This window comes from Rhipicephalus microplus, chromosome 9 (genome assembly GCF_043290135.1).
Source record: "Rhipicephalus microplus isolate Deutch F79 chromosome 9, USDA_Rmic, whole genome shotgun sequence".
Classification (NCBI taxonomy): Eukaryota; Metazoa; Arthropoda; class Arachnida; order Ixodida; family Ixodidae; genus Rhipicephalus; species Rhipicephalus microplus.
In genome coordinates, this window is record NC_134708.1 from 54,679,274 (window position 1) to 54,707,125 (window position 27,852).

General features: G+C 46.7%; 2 long non-coding RNA genes across 2 annotated transcripts in view; both read left to right on the forward strand.

Annotated features, from left to right (window-relative positions):
- LOC142771804 (uncharacterized) overlaps positions 1-14,052 on the forward strand; it is a 222,790-nt gene extending 208,738 nt beyond the window's left edge. The window contains exon 5 of the long non-coding RNA XR_012886163.1: positions 13,674-14,052. This is a non-coding gene — a long non-coding RNA (uncharacterized LOC142771804). The remainder of the gene's footprint in view (positions 1-13,673) is intronic.
- Positions 1-27,852, forward strand: part of LOC142771806 (uncharacterized) — a 578,925-nt gene that overhangs the window by 364,231 nt on the left and 186,842 nt on the right. The window lies entirely within an intron of this gene.

The window sequence follows — 27,852 nt, forward strand, 5'->3', positions numbered from 1 at the left end:
GTACAGAGCAGGGGGAGGGGAGTGAAAATTCCCACGCCACTATCCTATGTATTTCTTTGTGTGTTCTGAGAACTTTTGACCGATATCGTACCTAAGGCATTTACCTTAACACGGGTCTTTTTGTTCAAGCACGTAAAAAAAAACAAAGAACTACCCACGAGTTTTGTAATGCATTTGTCTTGTCTGATGAAGCTGCATCTTTTTTTGTGTACTCGAATCGGGGAAATTCCGCTTCGGCGGGAGCATGGTGCAACCTCCTTAAAATTACCGCTTTCGGCCGAGTCTCCTTCGAAACTTCTGGATTGCCTCGAGGCTGCAGCTTCTAATTATAGCACGTCGTTACCAAGGCTTTGCACGGAGCCCACAGGCGCCCGTTAAACTTCCGCGGGGGTGCGCATACCTGCAGTCGACGCCGCTCTCCTACCCGTTACTTGGCCATAGCGGTGTTCCCTGCATCGCGCCCTTTGTGTACTCGAAGGCGTTGGTGGGTGAGCTCTATGCAGTGGGAAAGCACGTTTACGTCACTAAGAAATATGAAGCGCTAATTGCGGACGCTCGGCCACAATGCATAAAAGACCGGCTGCTACTGAACGCTTACGTTTCCAAAACAAAAAAAACAAAAAACGACATAAAAACTGTACGTCAGAGAGAGAGGGAGAGCGCGCGAAAAGGTTTTATTCTTTAAAAAATGTAGCTATCAAACCGAGCATAAGGGAGGAAACCTTGGTCCGAGTTCCTTACGATCTTGGTAACCACCCGAACCCTGCTGAACTAAGCCAGGGCGCATTACAGCGTGTATTCACGTAAAAAAAAAACAATATAAGTTAACGCTGCTTCAAATTAGCGGCACCTATCCCTAAACGAGTGCGTATCTGCGGCAACCTTTTAAATGCAAAGCATTTCATAGCGAACTTCGGTGACATTGAGCGTATCTATCTATCTATCTATCTATCTATCTATCTATCTATCTATCTATCTATCTGTCTATCTATCTATCTATCTATCTATCTATCTATCTATCTATCTATCTATCTATCTATCTATCTATCTATCTATCTATCTATCTATCTATCTATCTATCTATCTAGCCGCCTACGACTTTTTCCTCTCCTGGCAGTTTCGATAATAGCATCGATGCCAAACTTGTTGTGGCATAACATGACTGTATGAAGAACATATCAAACTAGTCATAACATTAAAATCTTGACATGTATGTCGTGAATGTCATTATTTACATTTCGTGGTCCTGCAGCCCTTGCGGTGGTTTCATTCACATGGCATGTTGCAAAACTGGTATGGTATGACATGATTGCATGGCGAACAGAAGCAACAGACTCTAACATGAAAATCATAATATGCGTGTCATGTAACAACATGACTACATACCATGCTCGTGATGCGCTCGTGGCCGTTTTGGTAGCTCTACATATACCAAATTTGGTGTTACGTGACGTCAATGGATGACGAATTATCTGACTGGTGCAAACATGATAATCCCAACACGCGTGTCATGTAAGAACATGGCAACATGCCACGCTCATAGCGTGCTCGCGGCCATTTCGCTAGCTCCACACATACTAAACTTGGTATCACATGACGTGAGTAGATGACGGAGGTAAACGACATATCCTAACATGATAATTGACACGAAAGTCATGTACGGCATCATTTACCTCCACCTCGTAATTTTGTGCTGATTTTAAAGTGACATATCAGCATTTCTCCTTCGTGCTTCGCATATCATCGATTCCCACTGTACATGCGACCTGCCAATTTTTGTTTCGCTTTCTTTTGTTCTTCTTTTTTTTCTCTTTGTTTTTTTTCGCTTTTTTTCTATTTTTGTCTATTTGTTTTTCTTCCCACTTTTTCTTTTTTCTCACTCTATTTGTCTCTTGCTTCTTTCTTTTTTTCTATTTATATATACGTGATTTTGTTTGCGTTACGTCCAGCGAAGTCAGCACATGACAGCATACGGCATACCGGGCCCCTAATATAAAAGAAACAGCGAGTTTTTAGTGTCGCAAACAGCAAACGAACAGGACCACTTTAGCGTCTCCCTTAATTTTAATAATAACACTATCTAGAGTTCTACGTCCCAAAACCATGATATGATTATGAAAGACGCCGTAATGAATGATATTTCGACCATCTGGTGTTCTTCGAACGCGCATTGACATCCCTCAATACGCGAGTCTCTAGCGTGCATACCCTCCATCGAAATGCGACCGCCATCGTCTGTATCGATCCCGCGACCTTTGGACCAGAAACCAAGTGCCGTAACCACTGCCCCACCACGGCGAACTCACTGTCGATCACGTGATGTGTCATTAAACTCACTCTGCTTTCAGTCGCAGTTCAACTGCCGCATCAGTTTACGGCTGCGTTCCTTCAATATCCAGACTTGGGTGAGTTGTTTCGTACTCGTAGATATGCCGTGCGACTTGGGCGAAGACTGCAACACAGACAAACGCAAACGCGGCAATTGAAGCGCACTATGTAAATAAAAAAAATGACAGCACATCCACAGAGTGAATGATGGAGAGTGGGGCGAAGCAGCCGTCCGTCCATTCGTTCTTGCTTCCGTCCGTCAATGCCTGCGTCTGTGTGGCCGCCCGTGCGTCCATCCGCCCGTCCGTGCGTGCGCCTGTTCGTGCGTCTGCACGTCCATCCGCGCGTCCGTCCTTGCGTTCGTCCATGCGTCCATCCGTACATGCAGCCATCCGTAAGTCCGTCTATGCATCTGTCTGTGTGTTCGTTCGCCCACCTATTCAACACTCCAAGTACTACCATGGCGCATCTTTTCATCATATATTCATCATATAGAAGCACCGTCATCCAGCGGACATTCCAAGGACTGAACGAGGGGAGGCACACGCACACTTTCTTACGGCTTGCGCTTCGTGTCTGCTTCCCACCTTTAACCGTCTCGAGTTCATTGTATATACTAGTTCACTGTATTCAAGGTACTGTGACCCAACGCTAGCTAAACCTTTCTAAAACCAAGGAGGTTACACCCAGCGAGTATAACTTAGCAACCCTTTCTTGTCAGGTAGTGCTAAATGTACATGCCAATGGCTGCTAAGGGGTAACGAAAGACAGGAGAATTTGGCTTTTAGTTAACGCGCACGATGCGATTTTTTTTTAATTGTTGAACAACGCTCAGAAGAAATCTCCCACCGGCACCACCTTTGAGGTCAAAATCTAAGACTGGTTACACACTACGACTACTACTACTACTACGAGGGACGAACGGGTGCCACTTTAAGGAGCTTCGCCCTTAAATGTGTGTTTGTAACAGCCTGTGGCCGTATGACTCACTATGTCATGCCATTTAGGAACGAAGCTCCTTCGAACTGCATGGTGACCATCCGGCTTGAATCTGTCCGGGTGCCAGGCACACTCGGAGCGCAGGTGCAAAACGTCTGTGTGCCGAACTGTCTACAAAGCGATGGTTTAGTAATTGACTGACCGTCCATCTGTCCGTCCGTGCGTCTGTTGTTTATACTAGTCAGCGACTTCAACGTAGGCATCCAGCACATACCAACAGAAATACCAAATGTACAAAGACCAAATCACCCTTGCCCTACTAAAAAAATGGGAGTGCACGAGCGAATGCCTGTGCGAACTTCCCTTTTCTATTTATCGCGCATCGCAATAGTCCTTCTTTACCGTTAAGGTGCGAAGAAGCTTAGGGGCTAGGCTTGTTGGTGTGTCATCACTCATAACGTTGTGTTATCCTGTCGTCACGGTCCACCATAAACGTTGGGATGTGTCCCAACATTTATAAATTATCGGTCCACTAAATGTGAAGGAGGCAAGTTAGCCTATACATATAGCAGACGACGTGAGCGGAGCTTCAACACCCTTCCCTACTGAAATGTACTGAAAACGGACGTGTAGGGAAGTACAAAAAGAAGGAGCAAAAGAAGAAGCTCCACCTTACGGTAAGCTGAACCCCCACGCAGATTTGCAACGACGTTGGTTGAGCGGGAAGACCCTTCCCTAGATGTTTCGTTCTTTTACATATTTTTTAAACCTTTGCGCCATATGGTAAGTTGCACAGCTTGCTCGGTGTCCCTGGCTCTGTATAACGGGATTCGCCGAATTGCGCTTATTGCAACCCGAGTTTTGTTCTTTCAATGTCTCTCTCTCACTCTCTATCTGTATCTTTTCGCCACTTGCCAGATTTTCATTGGATGGCTCATGTGATGACTCGATTCCTCTGTGACCCTTATAGTTCGACAGCTGAATCGGCTTTGTCGTATTCATTAACGGCAACCTTCGGGGTCACCATCTTCCTTTCTTTCTTCCTTTCTTTCTTTCTTTCAATAAATAATTCATTCATTCTTTCTTTATTTCGTTTGTCCTTTCGTTCTTTTTTGTTCTTTCTCTTCCTTTCTTTCGCCCTTTCTTACTTTCGGTATCTCTCTTCCTTTCTCTCTTTATTTAGTTCATTCTTTTTCTGTTTTTTTTTCGTTCGTCCTTTCTTCCTTTCTCTATCCCTTTTTATCTATCTTTCTCTCTTTTTCTTTACTTCTTTTTTTGTTCTCATCTCATGCCGTACGAGTCCACTTTGTGGCCGCTCGCGTGTGCTCACGAATAACCATTTTAGTTTCCCAAGAACCACACGTACAAGTCTTACTTCCTCTTCGTACGTTCTCCGTGTTTGACCAGGAATAATAATGTAGCGGCAACACGTACGGGCTGGAGATTTATTTTGTCGCTCAATATTCCTCTGCTTAGCGTTCAATTTATCTGAATGTCCCTCCGGGCGGCCAATATTTGCACAACAATGCCTCGACACCCGGAAACGCTGTGGTGATTCTAAAGTTATATTCATTTTCATTCAGAGCAACCGAAAAGTAAAAAGCAGTGAATGAGAGACGAAAGCAATGGAATTTGAAACATCGCGGAAAAGAAATGTTTCGCCTACGCCCAATTCGAGACTTCTCTTTCTCGTATAGATTTCCTTTCTTGTAAGAGGGTTTAGCTATAAGCTCGAAATGGAAGTGTAAGTTATATTTCTGCAGAATATAGTTGAACTGCACGGAAAAGAACGTTGGTTGTTTAGATTAAGGTTCTCGAGGTTCTGACCTCATTTGAATAGGCCTGAGTTGCGCAGTTCGCCTTTGCCTTCTTCTGAGTTCCTAAATAATTGATATTTTTTACTGCGAGAATTGAATGTGCACTCTGGGTGGGTTTTCACCGTTGCCGTCGTGTTCTGTATGTATGTATGTATGTATGTATGTATGTATGTATGTATGTATGTATGTATGTATGTATGTATGTATGTATGTATGTATGTATGTATGTATGTATGTATGTATGTATGCGTGTATGTATGCACGTATGTACGTACGTATGTATGTATGTATGTATGTATGTATGTATGTATGTATGTATGTATGTATGTATGTATGTATGTATGTATGTATGTATGTATGTACGTACGTACGTACGTATGTATGTATGTATGTATGTATGTATGTATGTATGTATGTATGTATGTATGTATGTATGTATGTATGTATGTATGTATGTATGTATGTATGTATGTATGTGTACATATAAGCCACAAATAAATGTATTTCAGAGGAAAGTTTTTCGAATTCTGCGACCGAGGATTGTAACCTACTGCCCCTAGCTCCACATCGTGCTGCCTTCGAAAATTATGCCACACGTCATTCGTTCTCCAAGATACTAACGGCAGAATACGAATGCAGGCGGCGTTGGATGAAACGCATGGCATGCCCACAAGGTTGAAATTAAAAATTATTCCAGCTGTGAGCCACGCTGAATCGCTGCCTGCGCTGCATTTGTGTCGTATCGCTGCTAACCCTCGCTAGTGTTAGATTTTTCTATTGTATTCGCCTCGAGATCGAGCGGAGCCGCCACCTGGCGGCCACTGGCTGAAGCGCGCCTAGGGTGGCGCGGCCGGGCTAGACTAGCCCGACCATGATTGATTGATTGATTTGTGGGGTTTAACGTCCCAAAACCACTATTTGATTATGAGAGACGCCGTAGTGGAGGGCTCCGGAAATTTTGACCACCTGTGGTTTTTTAACGTGCACCCAAATCTGAGTAAAGGGGCCTACAACATTTCCGCCTCCATCGGAAATGCAGCCGCCACAGCCGGGATTTGATCCCGCGACCTGCGGGTCAGCAGCCGAGTACCTTAGCCACTAGGCCACCGTGGCGGGGGCCCGACCGGGAGGGTGGATTGCTGCCACAGTCATGCTCGTCCTCAGAGTTCATCCCGCTCTGTCATTGCAAGTTTAACTAGTTGTACGTTTGTCTAGCAAGATCTAGAGACACAATTGGTCCTGCTCAGCTGTATATGCGTTGCACTAAGATCAGTTCGGCTACATGGCAAGAGTGTTGGGTATTGTCATCGTACCCTCCGTTTGCCGGGATTATGTCGGCGTAGGTGTTGCTGTTTAGTTGGAGCACATCGCAAAGTGGCATCCCAAACAAGAGGAGCAATAAGTATCGTGTGAATTCTGGGTTTTATTGACTCGGCGCTAAACGAAGTTTTGCATTGTTGTTTGGTGTCTAACCGCGGCGCTGTTACTTATCTGACGTGCCTTAATTCTGCTTGAAAACCTTTCGTTGTATGATCCTGGTCCTAATACAGCAAAATATTTCTGTCCATTTAGTTCTTACACTTCTGTACATAACTTATCTCTTAAAGAATAAAAATAAATGGCATTACATAGAGGTGATTAAACTTGGATCGCCGTGCGCAATTTTTTCATTGGGAGAAATAAATACAGACACACCTGTGTGCTTTGATGATTGATATGTTGGGTTTGACGTCCCGAAATCACCATATGATTATAAGAGACTCCGTAGTTTCAGTTTCAGTTTATTGAGCGTAATTGGGTGGGGAGTTCTAAATAGGGAGAGGTATACAGAAAGAGGTCCCTTAGTGTAAACACTGCAATGGGACTGCTTGTTATAAAATACACAAAGAAAAACTAAAAAAAACAGGAGCAGGATCGCGTAAAAGAAGCGTAAATATGCGTAGAAAATAATAAAGAGGCATTATGGTATGCAATAACATAGAGAATATTTGACATTGACGTACACAAAAAAGGGATCTAAAAAGTGAAGCTAATACAGTGCAAACGAAGCAATCGCTAGGAATAAACACTAACAAATATTTAAGAAGAAAAATAAACTAATAGAAATGGATAAAAACATGAAAATGTATGAAAAAAAAAGGCAACAGCAGTAACTACACAAAAAAATCAGAAGTTTAAAGAAGGATTCAGATAAAGGTGAACTGAATGCTTACAGGCATTTAATAAGGGAGAGGTTTTAATCTCTAAAGGCAGAGTGTTCCATACCTTGATGGCGTAGAAGCTCACTGTTTTTAGTCTGTAACTAGTGCGCGCCTTTGGCAATAAGATAATGTTTTGAAAGGAGAAACGTGTATTACTTGTGGAAGTTGTAAATTTATTGCCTACAATGCATAAACGATCCGGATTATGCACTAGGCGGTAGGCAATTACAGCTAAATTAAAGTCGATCACATTTTAATTGGGAAGAATAATATTGGAAGGCTCCAGAAATTTCGGCCACCTGGGGTTCTTTGACGTGCACCCAATACTGAGTACACGAGCCTACAGCATTTTTGCCTCCGTCGAAACTCCTGTGTGCTTAGATTTGGATTCGCTTTTAAGAGTCCCAATGGGAAAAAATTATCCAGATGGTATGTCCCAAACTTATATCATAACCTGACGCGAAAGAACTTTTTTTGCACCATCTTGAGCGCTTTTATGGCGTTGTTGTATAGACTGACGTAAGTAGCGAACATTATTCTCCTGAAAAAAAAAAGAAACTCTGTGTAATCAAATAACGGAACTTTTGTTTTATCACTGCCATGATTGTAATCCTTCGGAGATGATTGATATGGGGAGTTCAGCGTTCCAAAAATCCTTTGGAGAACGTTGCGTGCTGAACTGTGTGTTCAGAAAAAGTAGGTAACGATTTAGAGCACCAGGCACTCTACTAAGAGATAGCTTAAAGCCGTCCCGCGGATATCGAAGTCGGAGTTCTGCGGCTGTTACTTTTACATACCGTTATTAAAGGAAGAATAGGCGCTTTGAAGCCTTATCATCCACGCTGCTTTCCTGAATAAACCTATCAACTGTCACGGGTTAATTTCACAAGGAAATGAGTGAGAAAAAAATGCGTATGCGTATTGGCGGTTATAATCGCCCAGGAATATGGGATTTCTCTCCTTCTCTCTCCCTCTCTTTCTTTTTTTAGTATCCAAGACCAGCATGTACGAGACTAACAATGAATTCAGTGACACTACAGCAGTGCGTAGTAAGCCGGACACAAGCTTAACAGACGCAGATAAAATTACAAGAAACGTGGCATAGTGCGAAAACGTAAGCAACCGCGAACCGCCGACATCTCTTTCAACGGCAGATCGCGTTTCTCTCAAAAGATTTATGAACCTTCGACAAGCTTCGGCATCCATCAGGCAATGAAAGACTTTGCACATTACGAGTAGATTGCAGTCAAAGAATTTTATTTGCCACAACTGGCTCACGTCCCTCGCAAAAAAAAAAAAACCTGGCTGCTCCCTCTTTGATTGATTGATACGTGGGGTTTAACGTCCCAAAACCACCATTTGATTATGAGAGACGCCGTAGTGGAGGGCTCCGGAAATTTAGACCACCTGGGTTACGTGCAACCAAGTCTGAGGACACGGGCCGACAACATTTCCGCCTCCATCGGAAATGCAGCCGCCACAACTGGGTGGGATTCAATCTTGCGACCTGCGGGTCAGCAGCCGAGCACCTTAGCCACTAGACCTCCGCGGTGGGGTGCTGCTATCTCTTTTCAGCAATCGGTATAACACGAAAATAAAGCGTGGCGTCACAAAGGTAGCTGAGTGTTTCTTGTACATGGTTTCGCCACAAGGCGAAGGCATGAATACTACAGCAACGAATTGCGATGTCACGGGAAAAAGGGCAAGCAGCTGGCAACTTGCCGCACGCACCTCAAGCAAAAATGGAATGGTAGAGAAGGAAAGGATAGTACGGCGGCGAGAAAGCAAGAAGCACGGAACGAGCGTGGACAACCAACTGTCAGAGTTTGACACTTAAAGCACGCTGCTCAAAGATAAAGATGCACGAAACAAACGCACAAGTATACAGAAGTCAAGCGCGAACAGCCTTCAAAATTTAGTGCGTTCGCAGCGCGCTCCTTCCGTAAACGCGACCACGGCAGCGAGCGAAGTAACTTTCGTGCTCTCCTAAATCACTGTAACCATAAATCAAGGTCGCGGTGGAAGTACAAGGGTACCAAGCGCCCTTATCCCGAGATAAGTGCACGCGCTAGTCAGCGACTACTGCTGATAGCATTAATTCGCACTTTAGCTACGCCATATACGAGCGCGCGAGCACAGACCTTTTGAGTGAGTGTGCCCAATGCGCGCTTCTCCCGCAATCTCTCTACTGATGATAAAAACGCGCTGACGTTGCTGAGCTCTGAGGACCGTCAGCGGTATAAAAGCGGCTTGTCGTTAGCACCGCTGACAGCGCACGTTGCGTGGCCGAGTGGGTAGCGAAGTGTGCTGCGAATTGAGTGGTCGCGGGTTCGACGCCCTGCAAATGAAGTTTTCAAATGCGAAGCATTTCTTAGCGAACTTTGGTGGCTTCGACTGTATCTATCTATCTATCTATCTATCTATCTGTATATCTATATATCAATATATATCTATCTATCTATCTATATATCTATCTAGGCGCCTACGACTTTTAGCTCTCCTGGCCATTTGGATAATGGTATCGATACCAAACTTCGTATGGCATAACGTGACTCTACGACGAGCATACGTGATTAGTCATAACATAAAAATCATGATATGTATGTCATGAATGTCATGATTTACATTTCATAGTCTTGCAGCTCTTGCAGTGGTTTCCTTCACATGACATGTTGCAAAGCTGGTAACGTATGACATGATTGCATGGCGAACACAAGCGACAGACCTTAACACAAAAATTATGACATGCGTGTCATGTAACAACATGACTACATGCCACGCTCATTAAGCGCTCGCGGCCATTTCGCTAACGTCACATGTGAAAAATTTGGTATTATGACATGTGAATGGATGACGAAGGTATGGGACTGGTGCAAAAATGACAATCATGAGATGCGTGTCATGTAACAACATGACTACATGCTACGCTCATTATGCACTGGTGGCCGTTTCGCTAGCTTCACTTATAGCAAATTTTGTATTACGGGACGTGAAATGATGACGAAGGTGGGAGATTGGTGCGAACATGATAAACATGAGATGCGTGTCATGTAACAACATGACTACATGCTACGCTTATAATGCGCTCGCAGCCGTTTCGCTAGTTTCACATGTAACGAATTCGGTATTACGTGACGCGAACGGACGACATAGGTGGATGACACATCCAAACATGATCATCACTACATGCGTGTCATGTAACAACATAACTACTTGCCACACTCAATATGCGCTCGCGGCCGTTTCGCTAGCTTCACCGATGCGAAATATGGTATTACGTGACGTCAATGAATGACGAAGGTATGTGACTGAGGCAAATATGAAAATCATGAGATTCGTATCAAGTGGCAACATAACCACATGCCACAGTCAAGGCGCCAATACACATCGGCGGGAGAGGGTGCGCGTGCGCGCTGGCGTTCGTTTCGTCGCGTCACGCCGGCATGGCCATGCTAGACACCGGTCCTGCCATATACTCGCAGGCGCGCGCCGTGCTGCGTTGCTTTGACGCATGCGTGTTTCAGCGCGTCTGGCGTCCCTCCGTCACGAAAAGAGGCCGACGCAGTGCTGTCTGGGTAACGCATGGGCGCGAAATGCAGCATGTCGCATTTCTCGCCGGTTGCGGTCAGCCTGCGCCAACGGACGCTGGTCGCGCCTGGCGTAAGACTATAGAGTTCTCGCGTTTCGCCAACGTATAGACTCGCTGTGCCCAGCGTGTGCGCGTGTCAAGGTCAAGTTGGAGTATATTGGGCCCTTCATGATGCACTCGCGGCCGTTTCGCTAGCTCCACATATAATAAATTTGGGTTCACGTGACGTCAATGCATGAAGAAATATATGACTGGTACAAACTTGATAACCCTGACACGCGTGTCATGTAAGAGCATGACAACACACCACGCTCATAGCGTGCTCGCGGCCGTTTCGCTAGCTCCACATATTCTAAATTTGGTATCACTTGACGTGAATAGATGACGAAGGTCAACGACACATCTAAAGATGATAATCATGACACGGAATTCATGTATGGCATCATTTACCTCCACCTCGTAACGTTGTGCTGATTTTAAAGTGACATATAAACTTTTATCATTCATGCTTCGCATATCATCGATACCCACTGTACGTGGGATCTGCCAATTTTTTCTGTGACCTTTCAGCTTAAGCAGCGCACAGCTTATTTCGAACTGCTTGCTGTTCGGTGCGTTTCATTCTAATCTGTTGCTATAAAATTAATTGCTGCACCTTTGAGACAAAACTATGTGCGTCTGCTATGCGACGCTTACGTAGGTTGATCTCGTATCGCTGCATGAATGTTTTGTTTAGCGACTGCCCGTAAACATTGGTGGGGCCTTCCTGCTAAGGATGATAACAGTTGACGGGACGGTGTTTTATGAAACCCCTGATCTCATCAGCAATTACTTTTCCTCCACATAATCGTGTTTCACTTGCGTTACTACACCTATGCATACCGCACAGCCCGGTTTAATCTTAACAGAAACAGGGGACAAGTAAATTTCCATGTTTGCCACCATAACGAAGAGCTGAATGGCCTCTTAAATTTGCGTCCGTGGAAGCTTCCTTATTAATGGCATATATGCTTCCGTTAAAAGCTCATGTTTTCTCTTGAGTTAGCGTTGAACGTAAGGGAAATGCGTTAGCGTTACCTTTGTTTGGCTTCGTTTACCTTCTATCACATTAACGAAAATTGTCTAGAGTACTTAGCAGAGCAGGTATTATACGAGCACATACAGAAGCAGCCAGCGCTGCTATCGTGGAAGTCGGTATGGTGTGCTAACCATAAACCGGTGTGCTACATGCAAACTTATAATGTTTCCATTGCCGATCTCGGCAATGAAAGGCTCGGCAAGTTATTTCGAAGGGGGGGGGGGACCACATTGACCTGAATGGGGGAGGAGGGGACGGGTAGGAAGACAATGACGAGTATCTTTTTGGGCTCTGTATGCGGTGGCCGAAAAAATTGGGGAACCCTTGAGCTTCGCCTTCAAGAGTTGAATGCGATAGCAATACTTTGTTGCTAGTGCGTACTTCAACCACATAGTGCATACCTTTTTTTGTACGATGTTACTACAGAAGTTTAGGTTGTAATTGATAAATGTAATTGATAAAACAGTGAAACATATGAAATTAAAATTAGCTTTGGTCAGTGAAGCTTTCTAATACGGCTGAATGCTGGGAAATGGGTCGCTCGCTTGAAATTGCGAGCAATAAGGCTTTCTAACTCGCAAATTTTTTCTCGCTTGCTATGTGATGGATGGTCTTGAGGGAATAAGCGCACTAACGTGTGCGCCTTTTGTAATGTGTGGCCGGCTTTGAACAAAAAAGGCGTTATGATAATCACATTTTCATATTTAATTGTGTAAATGTCTCAATATTTCATGTAATCAATTCTTGACTGATTCTCTGAGTGGGTATAAGCAATGACAGAGGCATCGTCATTGTTTTCTGACGCCCGACGGTAGTGTGCGCTTGTACAACGCAATATTCATGCGATATTATTACATTGTGTGTTGCGAAGCCTGTATACAGGATGGGTGGGTTTGTAAAGTATGAATGTTACATTCGCTGCATTTTCAAGCAGAGGAAGTTACTTTCACTGTTTTGCAAAGCAATGACGTGGCTGTCTTAGTGGTGCCTCTCAAATTGGTGGTTACAGGCCTGTTCTGTTCTAACTTTGCGGGTGTCTCAGATAAAGAGATCAAAAGAAAGAAAAAAAAGAGACACGTGGCTTTGTAATAGAACACCTGCTTGCCACGCAAACGACCCGGGTTCAATCCTGACTCAAGCCTGGAATGTTTTCGTTATTTATTAAATTTGCATCTTTATTTTTCGGTCATAAACTGGATGATTATTTTTCGCTCACTATCAATGACGCCGGAATTTTTGCAAAACAATCCCTTTAACCCTATCTCATTTGAAAAATTCAGAAGAGGCCGGGCCCTGGCCCGATGAGCCATTCCCTATCTACGCTGCTAGGCTATTCTTTTTACCTTAGGGCAGATGCAGAAGAATAAACTGATTCAGTTGATCAAGATTCTGAAGCCTTATATTCTACTCTTGAGTTCAAAAACTTTTGTTTTTTAGTCTGGCATGTTTCCCATTGGCCATCCGCTTACAGTGTTAAAACGTCTGGCATCACAACTGGCTGATTTTTTTTTCTTTGCGAGCATTTCCAAAGCAAGACGTTTTTGTGAATATGAATCGTGGTTGGTAGTCTGTATGTCGTCTGCAGTCATAGTATGCCGGATGTGTACATGAATTTTGACACTGCCAGCCACCCTTACGATGGCTGCAGTTTAAAAACCAGTTTGTTAGACACATGCTTGTATAGTGTTGTTCGCTGCTAATTACTGATGTTCTCTGTACAGGTGTCAGCAAATTGTACGTCGACAAACCATTGCTCCTGGACCTGGTATCTCCTTCTTCTCAAACAGTGTGAACATTACTTTCGCGCAAGGAACCATATCACAAAAAAAGGAACCATCCTTGGGCCACTGAGTTCGTTTGGTGGGTAGACGCATTTGCTAAGCTCTAGCACCATTTGAATTCAGTTCATCCAAGGAGTCAGAATCGACGTGGTAACATCAACCGCCCGAGGCAAACAGGCCAGTGATTCTGTAATGGTGAGTATTCCTCTTCGCTTTGCCTTAACTAGTCCAGACGATTTCTGATGAGCACCTAGTCTTACCATTTCCACGAATTCCAGTCAGGTGAGGGTTGGTGCAAAAGTAATAATAATAAAAAACAGGCCGCATCGCATGAATGGAGCCTGAAGCAAGTGCGAGCTGGACAGCCTTCTTTGTTTTATCGTCTTTTTTTCTTTCTCGCGATTCCGGTTCTTCATAGTTTTTTTCTGTTCATTTTTGTTTTTATTATTGTTCTGTCCTGTTTTTCCCTCTTTATACTATTTGCTTGCCTAATTGTTTTTTTGTTGTTTTTTTTGACACGTGTTTTGTATATCGTATGTCAGGTGGCGCCAGCATACGACAGCGCGGGCCCCAAAAGCGCTCTGCTCTTAATAATTTCGACGTGGCTTCACCGGAACCTCAATCTGAACGGAACAAGATATAGACGTGCGATGCGGTGAATTCGTGGCACTTGTCTAGCGTTTTTTTTTTTTTACTTGAAGCATTTTTTTTTTGTTTTTTACGCGAGTGGCATGAGCCGCTCGCGAAGGTTGCCTCGAGTCAAAAGGGTGCCTCGTGTAAAAAAGGGTGCCTCGAGTGACGACCAAGTCACAAGTCGCGTGACGCCCGTTGTATGACTGTTGAAGCTCGCGGTAAGATCATTGTCGGCTCTTTCGGCAGTGCCAGTGACCTCGCACGCTGCAGCAAACCGTTACGTGTAACCTCTCTAGAACTTCGTTCGAGAGTTTTGCCCGCACCTCCGGTACGCATTGCGGAGAAAACACGATGTGAGAGCGGCGACATCAAACGGCCGACAACGGCGCGCCCGGTCCGTTTCGTTATACCGCAGGGGAGTAGAATTTCTATTCGCGGAGCCATTAAAGCTCACGCTAAAGCGGGAGACCGCGAACAACTATTATCATGAAGCGTTATCGGACACAGAAATGTGTGCAAAGAAACTCCTGGTTGGCCCACTAAAAACGAACAGAAAAACAGACGATTGGCAAACAGCATTTAATACTTTCAGAGAGAGCTCACCATTAGTTTAAAAAAAAAAGCTTCAGTAAACCACTGAGGTTAAGCCGGTGATAAACACCAAGGATCGGATGGGGAGCGTCGTAACAACAGGTACTCTAGCAGAGCATTGGATAGCTTTATATCGTACAAAACGGCAAGTGGGTGGGACATATAAGTGAGCATACAAAGAAATAGGGAGAAAAGGAAGAAGTACTGGAGGAGAAAGAACAAGTGAAGGACATACTCAAAGAAACAAACATACAGTGCAGACAGACAGACAGACAGACAGACAGGCGTAAAGAAAGAAAGAAAGAAAGAGAGAGAGAATGAAAGAAAGAGAGAGAAAGAAAGAAAGAAGGAAAGAAAGAAAGAAAGAAAGAAAGAAAGAAAGAAAGAAAGAAAGAAAGAAAGAAAGAAAGAAAGAAATAAAGAAAGAAAGAAAGAAAGAAACCAGTGTTAGGCCGAAAAATTGAGGATCGACTAACTTCACTATCTAGGCTTTACTGAACTTAGTGCAAACCGATTCATACTTTTAACGTAGGTGAAGAGGTGTAGGGGCAAATATTGAAAAGATAGATGAAATCCCTTCTCCTTGTTCTGGTGGCATCAGCCTATGCTTGTTGTCTAAATTATCACCACTGCTCCAGAAGACAATACATCTTGCGGGACACAAAACAGTCTGTAATTTAAAATGTTTTCAGTTGCGTCTTGATTTCCACGCAGAAGTGCTCAACTCAGACAGAGATAGAGAGAGAGATAAATAGAGAGGAAAGACAGGGAGGTTAACCAAGCTTGGCTCGGTTGGCTACGCTACACTTGGGGTGGGGGAAAGGGGGAATAATCGGAAAGAAAGAGATAAAAAAAGAGGAGTGAGAAAGAGATGGATGAATAGCCAGCTCTAGATTACACAACGTGGTCTCACTATGTTCTTTCGCAAGCGCTCATGAAGGCTTTGCGCGTATGCGAAACCTTCGGCCAAGGTCTCAGGGTCTTCTTTTCTGTAAGCGGTCGTGAACCCAACTGAAGGAGCTTGGCTTCCATAATACAGCGCTCAGACTGGTATGCTCAGCAGTGGCATAGAATGTGCTCAAGTGCCTCCTCGCAGGTGCAAATGTTACATGCCGAACTGCTTGTTATTCCAAGGAGACAAGAATAAGCATTCGTAAATGCCACGCCCAACCTCAAGCGACACAGCAAAGTTTCAGCGCGCCGTGGGAGCCCGGATGGCAAAGTTGCAAGTTTGGGTCGATCGAATACAGGGGCGCGTTGGAGAAATCCGACGTATTCCATTGCAGGAAAGTTGTACGGCGAGCAAGTGATTGTAGTCGCCTTGCAGCGTTCGTTCTAAACGGTGGTGCTGGCGTACGCTGGTCTTGGTATTAGCCCATCAAGCAGCTTCGTCCGCGTGGGAATTGCCGACAATTCCGCACTGAGTTGACAACTATTGAAATATCGATATCGTGACTTCCCTCTAGCGCTTCATGGTAGTCGTGCCTTAGCTGATATATTGATTGTTTGTGTAACCCGTGCTGTATAGCGAGCCGTGGCGTCTGTAAGGCTGACCTCGAGTCACAAAAGATGGCCCATTGATTAAGGGGTTGCCGAAGAATATACTTGACTGCACCTTGAAGTGCATCGATTTCTATTGCTGTCGACGTCCTGGATGTGAGAGAACTTGTATTGAAGCAACACATTACCCACATGGAACAAGCACTGCTCCTGTGGAGCTGTTGAAAATAGTGGAGCCATCGATGTTAACATGTATGCGGTCAAAGTACGTTTCGTCCAACAGACACAAAGTCAATTGCTTTGGGGCTAGCGGTGACATGCGTGCCTTTCTAATGAGTCCAGCAACCGATAAGCGCACGTCAGGTTGACGGAGACTCCATAACGCAGATGCTGGACACATCGCAAGTTTGAAGCCAAGCGGTACTATGTACTGGTGTTTCGTCACAATACCGCCGAATGAAGCATGGGGGACTTCGCGATTTCAAGCACGTTAAGAGATGTGACAAAGCCGTGATAATTGCTGAATGTGCGCTCTCAGTGTCTCGACAATGATATACATTGTGACAGGCTGTTCTTGTGCGATAACAATAGTTGCCACTGTCGACGACCATCTTGGAAGGTTAAGGCATGTCCGAAGTGCTTGGGCTTGTACGCTCTGTAGTGCACGCGTATGTTAGTCTTGCACGTTTTGGATAGGGCAGGAAGAATGTACCAGAGAATTCCGAGAAAGAGGGCTGTGTAAAGCTTATAAAGCTGAAGGATGGAATGCATGGAGGGGCCCCAAGATTTTCGGCAACGAACTTGAGTATATTCTCTATGCCAATAAGTTTTCTCTTCAGGTATGTGACATGTGGACTCCAGGTTAGGTCACGATCTACGATGACACCTAGAAATCTATGACCACTTTTATATGCATTCGATTCGCCATCGATGCGCAATGGGTAGAAAACATCGGTTTACGTGTAAACGCCACCTCAGCGCATTTTTCTGTGGCAATAGTCGAACCTTGCTGGCGAAGGTATGCCGATGTTATTGTCGCCGCCGTCAGTGTCTTTGCGCGCACTTGAGGCCGTGTCACGCCAGACGCTCAGACGCAGATATGATCATCGTAGAGTGATATATAAGCTGCCTGTGGCAGCATTTCGGTGAGCCCCACCAGAACCAGGTTGAAAAGAGTTAAACTCAAAGCGCCACCTTGTGGCACCCCATGACTTCTGAAATGCTTATTCGTATGCCCCTCTTCAGTTAAAACAAACATGGATCCCTTTGTGAGGTAGCTTTTGACACGTCAGAAGACACGACCTCCAAGTTCAGCTGCTTCGAGGTCATTGAGAAAAGCCTCATGAGTCACGTTGTCATAGGCATTCACGTCTACGAACAGAGCTACCGAGAGCCGCTTCTTAGCTTTCTGTAGCTGAACAGAGGTCACTAAGTCAATGACGCTATCGATTGAAGACCGAACTCGTCAAAAGCAAGCCATAGCAGCAGTATAGATGTTATAATGTTCCAGGTACCATTCCATGCGTGTAAGCAGCACCCTCTCCCTGACCTTGTCAACGCAGTTTGCTAGTGCTATAGGCCGTTATGATGCCAGATCCAATGTAGACTTTCTGGGCTTCAAAGGCATCAGGCGACTGCACTTCCAGTCATCAGGCACTTTACCATCGTGCCGAAAGTCAGTGAAAATTTCCAGGAGACAGCGTTTTGCCTTCGGGCTTAGGTGCTGTAGGACAGCATAGGTCACTCCATCTGGACTTGGGGACGATGAGCGATTGCACGTGCTCAATGCTGCGTGATGTTCTTCCACAGTGAATGCAACCTCCATTTGTTGATATAGTGTGACTAGAACGTCATGTGGCAATAGGTCAATCGGTATAGAGATGTCGCCGGCGATCTTTGCACAAAATTCATCAGGAAAGTCAAGCTATGAGTGGCGTTGATGTAGCGCCAGGGCAGCACAGGGATGACGCTGTTACGGAGGCGAGTGAATGCCTCGAAGAGTCCTCCATAGCGGAAACAAAGGCTTTCGAGGGTCTAGCGAGTCACAAAAACTCTTTCATCGTTGTTCCTGGAGTTTGCACATTTGACTTTGGATTTCCTTCTGAATGCGTCTACATTCTCTGATGTCATGGGTAGATTTGGTGCGTCTGTATCGTCTTTCGGTACGCTGGTGGACAACTCGAAGTTGCTCCAAGTCTTGGTCGAGAGTGGTACGTCTCGATTCTTTCGAACATATCTTCGTAGAAGTCTCCATCGCACCACGAATCACTTCTTCAGTGGATTCCGGCGCTTCGTGCATACACTTGCCCTCCACTGGTATCTGATACTCTTCCAAGTCAATAAGTCCAGAGTCTCCTGAGGAAGGAGAATCGTTCAGACCTCTTAACCTACGGGGGGGTATAGCCACTGCCGTGGGTTTCAATATCTGTGAACCATTGGATTGTCGTGACCATACTATGCGACACTAATGCCAAGTCCAGGCAACTGCTATAAGATACTCCTGGGATATAAGTAAGGCTGCCGTCATTCAGCACCTGAAGCTCGTGCTCTGATGCAAGATCAACTAGGCGTGCCTCTTCAATTTGTCCTGATGCTTCCCCACAGTGGATGGTGGGCGTTGAATTCGCCCATCAATATCCAAGGTGCTAGAGTCGTGGCAAATATATCGCTACGTGAGTAACGAGTCAATATATTGCAAATATATATACAAAATATATTTGCAAGAGCAGTTGCAGCGCTGGCCAGTCTGGCTCCGAGTTCTAGCAGGAAGCGACTGTCATCCTCTTCGTCGGGCGCACACGCGCATTGTCAGTATGCATTGCAGCCGTCTACATGTAGCAGAACCACCGTCGGCAAAGGCGCCGTCTCCAAAATTTCCGGAGCCCTCCACTACGGCGTGTCTCATAATCATATGGTGGTTTTGGGGGGTTGAACCTCACATATCAATCAATCAATCAATCAAAGGCGCCGTCTCGGCGTATCCAGACGTCAACGTCATTGCGCGAGTGGTACTGCTTCAGGCATGTGGCGTGTACAGTACCCCTCGCTGGCCCGAGGGGTGAATTAAGATGACGAGGCAGCGCGAGTGATTTCATAAGTGACGGGATTCCCCACACGAAGCACTCTGTATGGTCCCACCTACAGAGAAGGCAGTTTGTCAGACAGGATAACGTGCCCGTTCGGAGACCACAACAGAACCAACAAACCAGTCTAAAGGTGCACATCGCGGTGTCGTTGATGATACCGACGCCGTTGGTTTTCTTGGGAGGTCAGAAGGCGAGCACGAGCGGCTTCGCGTGCGTGGGCGGCCCGGCTGATGGCTTCCATGGCATATTGTCGGAGCTGCTGGCGACAGGGTGACTATATTGAGGGGCAATGTGGGTTCGCGGCCGAACAACAGGAAAAATGGGGAGTCACGTATTGTAGAGCGAGATCCCAGTCAGAGGGTCTCAGGAAACCTACTATGAAAGCATGTCGGTTAGGGTTCGGTTCAGAGGCTTCGTGAGACCATTTGTTTGCGGATGGTACGACGTAGTGAGCTTGTGGCGCGTTGCACACGAGCGTAGGATGTCCGCTATGACTCTCGATAGAAATGTATGGGCTCGTTCCGTGAGCAGCTGGCATGGAGCTCCATGTTGCAAGATCACGTCGCGTAGCAAGAAATTTGTGACGTCTGTGGCGCAACTTGTTGGAAGGGCGCCTGGGATGGTGCAGCGTGTAGCGTAGTCAGTGGTCACAGCTATCCACCTATTGCCAGCAGAAGACAGGTGAAAAGGGCCGAGTAAGTCCAAGCCGACGCGAAACAAAGGTTCAGAAGGAATGTCGAGTGGTCGAAGGCGCCCAGCCGGAGGCATCGATGACGGTGTTCTGCGGCGCCGACTTTCCTCACACGCCGCGACGTATCTTCTGACCGAGCGTGTGAGACTTGGCCAATAGAAGCGACGGCAAATCCGGTCGTATGTGTGGGGCATGACGAGGTTTGGGTATAGCAAGCAGCGCAGATGGGCCGTCTGGATGGAATAATGGCGGTATAATGTACCGTTTTGGAGTACAAACGAGCGATGGGATCGGTTCGGTGGAAAGGAGTCAAGGCGCTCGATGATACCCCGGAAGGCTGCATCACGGCGTTGCTCGTCGGCTATGTGGGCCAGTTGAGAAACGGCGCAAACGCAGGCGTCGTTGTCAGGTACGGTGGACGACTCGTCAACTGGATAGCGAAAAAGACAATTGGCGTCCTGATGCAGGCGTCCAGACTTTTTATGTCACAACAAAGGTGTATTCTCGCAGTCGCAGAGCCCAGCGACCAAGTCGACTTGTGGGATCTCTCAAGGATGAAAGCAAGCAGAGGGTGTGGTGGTCGGTAACGACGGAGAAGTGAATGCCATATAAATATGGACGAAACTTTGAGACAGCCCAGACGAGATCAAGGCATTCTCGCTCCGTGATCGAATAGTTGCGTTCTGCATGTATGAGGAGGTGGCTAACATGGGCGATAACGCGGTCGTGTCCCTGTTGGCGTTGGGCGAGAAGGGCTCCGAAAGCGTGACCACTGGCATCGGTTCGGAGCTCAGTTTGGGCGGATGGATCAAAGTAGGCCAGGAGAGGGGGCGTCGTTAAAAGTGTGATGAGGAGAGAGAAGGCGGCAGTTTGAGTGGACTCCCCCCCCCCCCCTGCCCCAAATCGGGACGGTTTTCTTCAGAAGATCGGTAAGGGATTGGGCGATTGCTGCAAAGTATTTCACGAACTACCTGAAGTAGCAAGAGAGTCCCACAAAGATCCGGACATTTTTGGCGGATCGAGGTACTGGAAAACTCATGACGGCACGAATTTTCTCAAGGTATATATGCGCCTATCAGCGTAAACGACAGCTTCTTTTGACATATAGACACATGGAGTGATTTCCATTGTGAGACTCTACTCTTTGGTGAACATAAGTGAGCTCTTTACGGACGTACACAGCAAGTTCGTTCAATGCACGATGAAAAAAAGAATGATTCATAGCCCCACAGTCGAGGTATTTTTGAAAAATGCGGCTCACAAATGGCGATGAGGGGAGACTTATTCTCAAAAAATCAACTATCTAAACTCAGGCATTCTTGACTGTTGACCTCTGGTGTTTCACTGAATTATGGAAGCACGCTTGGCATTTTCCCGGAAAGGCTGATGTGGTCTATGGTGTACCATCTTCTTACTGAAAGCTGGCAAGAACTGGTTCTAGTGTGTCCAAGACATGCAGTGCGCATTTACCGACAGGGATTTGTAGACTAGCCAAGAGAGTGCATATAACACTCATGAACGACCTCAACACAGAAAAAAGGGATTTGTAGGCTAGCCAAGAGAGTGCACATGGCAGTCATGAACGACCTCAACACAGAAAGAACTTTTACCTCTGGGGACGTAGCTGTTGTTGACTTTCGATGCTGTGGTTCCGTAGGCACGTGTACCCGCGGTAAAGCGGGCCAGTCAGAGTCAGGTGTGCTCTTTTGGGCCACGGTGACTTTCGACACCTCTGGACGTACCCCACCTGGTGGCGGGGGTGGAGGAGATCGCTGTGGTCGTGGTGGCGGTGGTGGGGGCGGTAGCGGCGTAAGTAAAGGCACATTCGGCACAGGACTGTTTTTTTTTTTCTTTTCTACGAGCACCGCCGTCGACTGGAACGGCGTCGTGGAACAACTGTTACCGCTTCCTTTCGTGAGGATTCGTCTTTCGCCATTTGCCTCATAATGCTCCTCTCACTTTTGAGTACTGGGCAGTCTTTGAATGAGGTCTCATGGTTTCCGCCGCAGTTGCTGCATTTTAGGAGAGTTGCTTGGCAAGCCTCTGTTTTGTTGGGTTTGGCGCAATGGGGGCATGCTTGATTGTTACACAAAGCACTACCATAACCCAGTTTTAGACAGTGGCGGCACTGTATGGGCCTTGCGATGTATGGCCGGACAACGTGACGAAAGTGACCAACCTTTAAATGTGATGGGATACAATCACCTGTGAAGGTCACCTTGATGCAACGGGATTTGCCAAGCCGGCATACTTGCAATATGTCCGTTGCCTCAGTAGCTGGCTTTATCAGCACAGAAAGGTCAGCACTCGGTATGGAAACATCGACGTCATAAATGACGCCCGCTGTCGTGCCACTTTCCTGCAGAATGTAAGCACTGATATTGATGCTTCCAAGCTCCGTGACGGTTCGCAAGGTATGGAGCGCAGCCGGGTGCTCAAAGTCTATGGATAAAATATTCTTTCGTGGGTTCAGTCTAATATCCTTTATCTAATTAGGCCCGACAGCTTCAAGGCGTGCTGATATCACTAACCTGTTTGTGTTCTTCAGGTTGATTCTTCAGAAGTTTATGTTCTTCAGGTTGATGAGGAGAGAGAAGGCGGAAGTTTGAGTGGACCCCCCCCCCCTCCCCGAAAATGGGACGACTTTCTTCAGAAGATCGGTAAGTGGTTGGGCGATTGCTGCAAAGTATTTCACGAACCACCTGAAGTAGGAACAAAGTCCCACAAAGCTCCGGATACCTTTGGCGAAGGTTTGGGGAAGGTTGGTTTGGGGAAGGTTGATTGAAGAGTTAACAGGAACAAAAAGCATAGTATGACGTTTGAAACTGCACGCAGCGTTCACGGTAAAGATCCTAGCTGGCGAAGACGCGCCGACCATTCTGCTCTTAGCTTTACGCTTCACTGCAGGGATGAAATCATCGTCACTGTCTTCTCTACAGCCATGTACAGTTCAGTGCAGTCACTGGTGCTGTGGTCCTCTCGGCTGTTGTGCTTCTTTGAGGTTGACGTCGAAGGCGACACCAAGTCCGGACTGCGTATATACTCTTCGCGTCGCCTACGAAACAAACTGAACTGCAGTTTCCCAATCATACACGGCAGTTGTTTATGGCTGCTGAGAAGATATCTGCTCTCCTTCGCGGTGGCGTAGCCACTATAGTGTTCAACTGCTGACTAGCAGGTTGCGTGTTCGATCCCCCCCACGGCGGTCGCATTTCGACGAAGGCTAAAGGCAAAAGGCCCGCGAGCTCTGTGATGCCAGAGCGCGTTAAAATACCCTGAAGGGTCGAAGTTTCCAGAGCCCTCCACTAAGGTGTCCTTAATTACCATAAAGTCGTTTTTGAACGTGAAATCTCGAATATTATTATTGTTGAGATATCTGCCGTTGCGGCGAAATAATGGCACACATTCATCTCACGCGAAGTACACGATAAGGTAAAGCTAGCGAGCGTTAGGAGCCGCAACCCTCTCCAGTAGCTTCCCTAGACTGCTGAGACGTCACGTCATATTTAATACAGTCTTAGGAATCTCATTTTTCTTTTTTCATTGTCTGTGATATTTAAGAAAGCGGTGAGCGATAAAAGCAACGACGACAAATCCCAGTTTCACTTGGAAGCCAACAAAATAACGTCGCTAGCCGGGATGTTCGCATCCTGACAAAGGCCTCCAAGCTCTGTATACCTGAAAACATTCGACTTTACTTCTTTTGAACAACGAAGCCAATACTGAGAAACGTAACAACGAGCGAATTTGCTACAACGTGGAGATTTCACAATTCAGTATTCGGTGTCGCGAACGCCTAGCGGTGCGTTAATATCCCGAAGGCAACACCTGGGATACAGGCGGCGCTCACAGTGAAAAGGTCGGGCCTGGTTTCTTATAACACGGACTTCTTTTTCTTCTAACACAAAGCTTCTTTCGAAACACCATTAGCGTTCACGCATTCACCTCCGGTCCCGTTAATGGGGTGAGAGAGTCGCACATCGTTATCGTCAATCGAGGAGATTAAGTTAAGCATCGTACGTTGGCGCCGAAAGCATATCAGCGAAAAGTATGGGCTGTCGTTTCTGACGACGCTTTTAAAGTTTAAAGCTCTGGCTGGCCGTTGTTTCGCTCGCTTTTACACTTTCAGCGCCGAACGCTTCTCGGCTTCTCTAAGTCGCAACCTCATAAGCCCGCGATCACATTAAGCAACCAGCCTCCACAGTCATTTCAACGAAGTGACTTCGCCTTCTGGCGCAGTGTCTATGTACTTGTATAAGTCACCAACCCGCCCACGCACATACATACTCAAACAGTGTGCCATATTCTCCTCCAAGGTGCGCTTCACCGAGACATCAGAGAACGGGGGCGGGGCGGGTGCTTTCGGCTAACACCGTTTGTGTATGGAGTTCCAAGGCGATAACCTAGCGGGGCAGGTCTTTCGAGAATGTGGCACTTCGGTTGCTCGCCGTAGACAATAGAAATTCCCTGCCCTAAAAAAAAAAGTAGGAAAGTTCACCACTGCCTAGAGTCAAGCCCCACCTTTCTCCGTTCTCTCTCTCCATGTGTCGTTCTGTCCTTTCTCTTACGTCCTCTCGTTCGGTCTCCATCGGCACGAGTGGTCTCGGCGAGACGTGTGCCAAGCACTGACGACCGTTCCATTGTCGAGGCGGCGGCGGCTGAACGCTTAAACGGAATCGAGTCGACCCGCAACGAACAATGGACTCGCTGCATATAGGAAGAGAGAGGAGGGATGGGGAGGATTCTGAACCGAACGCAGCTTGTCGCAAGCGGCTTAGGCAAACATCGCGTGGCTTTCCGTATACTGCCCGACCACCTCCGCTTGGCAGTCGTTATGACGCGCGCAATCCGCCTCCCTTTCTTTCTCGCACCACCTCTTTATCGCTATAGTATAGACTTCTCTCACTATTCTCTTTGGTGTTTTACTTCTTACCTGCGGTGTTTACGCATTCGTCGCCTCCATGATTGCAGTGCGCCCGAGGCGTTCTCGGCAATGCCGGAAACGGTGGAGGACTGCCTCTCTTGGTTCCGTCACAGCCGACGCCGCTGCGGCTTTTTCGAAGCAAAATAACTTCGGCGTGTGGCGAAAGGACTACAGATGATTGAGGAAGGTGCGCGAGCTTTCAATTCCATGCTCGGTAAGTGCTTTAGGCTTCACTTTGTTCGTCCTCGCTTTTTTTTCGTGACAATCGGCGGGCACGCGCGCAATGAAAATCGCTTTACATTCGAACCCGACGGAAACGAAGTTTTTTGTCACGCGAAAAGTGCGCACCTTTTGTACTTGCTTTTGTTTTTCTCCGCTCGTACTTCAGGTTAAGTGCTTGCGTAAACAGTGAGTACGGAGTATAGTGCTAAGCTAAAGAACGAAATGGACGAATGCACTAGCGCGTTTAGTGCTTTTAGCGAAAATGTTAAAAGCGCATGTGCGACGCAGGGTTTTCCGAACCATCGCGCGTAGCCTGCCGGGCGCTTTGTTAAACGAGATGGCAGCCTGCGGACAAAAGCGTGCAAAAATGCGGCATAAAACCAGGTGGATTCCTTCGGAATGCCGATTGTTGAAGACAATTTCTTTTGTTCGCGAATAGTTAAATGCTGGGAGTGAACGCATAACTGAGTCGCTGTGCGAATAGTAAAACGCTGGAAATATACCGTGAGTGTTCGTGCTTCGTGCAGATAATTAACTAAGCCTCGCAAGCCTTGAAACAGTGAAACTAGGTGATTCCGAAGGCTAACCTGGTTCCTTCTAGGCTGGTTCAAGGCCCTAGATTTAGCACAGTCTTAGCTATAGCACGGACCATGGCTATAGGTATACCGCAGCTTGCTGGCATTAGCAACGGTGTTATTTTTACGTTCATTTTCAGTGCAGTCACGTTCGAGTTGCACAATGGTCACAAGCACGACACGGTCACATCGTCGTTGGCATAGGCCTTATTCTGTCACTTCGGGTTCTTTTCGCAGCAGCCATTCCTTTTCTCTTTCCTTGGTATTCTCTCGTCTAGCATGCTCGAGGTCTTCGGCTCACCGTGGTCGCTTCGTAGCCATTTATTTATTTATTTATCTATTTGTTCATTTATTTGTAAAGGAGGTTTATTGAGCGAGCCGAGAAAGTGGGTGGTAGCTTGAAAAGTACGCAGGCGTACCAAGATCGTGGTGCTCGAGTGCCGCTCTCGTGCGTTCGTCTTGTGGTGATGATAGCTGAGCCCATCATATGAACGTCTTCCTTTATTCATTATAATTATCCCCGCCGAAGTAGATGGAGTGATCGCGGCAATCTGACAGGTGGAAACAAGCGGGCTGAAGTGCGCCTTGAGGCGCTCAACGTGAAAGATATCACGTCCGTGACGACGACGGTCGCTCGAGGGCATGAGAGGTTCAAAGGTGTAGTTCACATACGCTGGACCACGTGGTAGTGTCCACGATACTTGGACAGTAGCTTAGGTGATATACCGGGAGCACAGCCATAGAAGTGCCCAAGTAACGAAAGTTGCCGCAGAAGGATGTTCGTCGTAGCGGGTCTCCTTCTGGCGCAGTTGGTCGGCTGTAGTAAGCCGTTTGGCTAGCTTGCAGCACTCCTCTGTGTAACGGGCGAACTCCGAGACTGGCGTATATTGGGAAGAATCTGGCGCGTATGACAGCGAAGTGTCGTTGGTGTGTCACGGTTGGCGACCATACAAAAGAACAAAAGGGGAAAACCAGGTAGCGACTTGCGTAGCGCTGTTATACGCGTATGTCACAAATGAAAGAACGAGGTCCCAGGTTGTTTGATCCGAAGCGACATGCGCCACGAGTATGACACCCAGAGTGCGATTAAACCACTCAGTCAAACCGTTCGTCTGAGGGTGTACAGGCTGTGCTCTTCCGGTGTACTATATGGCGCTGTTGAAAAGGTGCTTCGATTACATCGGAAAGCAATACACGCCCACAGTCACTGAGGAGTTTGCGAGAAGGACCATCACGAAGCACAAAACGATTGAGGATCAAAGAGGTCTTGTGCTGTCACTGTGGGAGGAGGAGCAGTTTCGGCGTACCGTGTATTGGATTATCCACAGCTACGATAGTCCATCGGTTGCCTGCCGTTGTCAGTGGTAGCCATCCGTAGAAGTCACTTAAAACGCGGTCGAATGGGAAGTCTGGGCATGGAAGTGGCGGCAATGAACCTGCTGCATGATGTGGCGGGTTTTTTTCCGCCGCTGACACTCGTGGCAGCCGAGAATGAACTGTCGAACGAAGGTAATCATTCCACGCCAGTGCTACCTCTTCCTTAGGCGCTCGTGGGTCATGAAGACACCGGCGTGAACACGTTGCGGTTCAGATTGAAACGATGCGCAAATTTTAGAGCACAGCGTTCGGGGAATGACTATAGCCACTTTTTACCATCTGGTGAGTAGTTGCGCTGGTACAAAAAGGCCCTCCCGAATACTGAAGTGCGGAGCCTGACTTTGCAGTGTTCAAGGTGTCGGAAGGTGTGGGTGCTACGGATTACGCGTCAACAAACGAAGCGATCCATGGATCATTGCGTTGTGCAGAAGAGATGATGCCCACGTTAAGCACTGACAACGTGTGGGAAACTATGTCTGGCGATAATAAAGAACGCGACAGAGCGTCAGCATTCGTATGC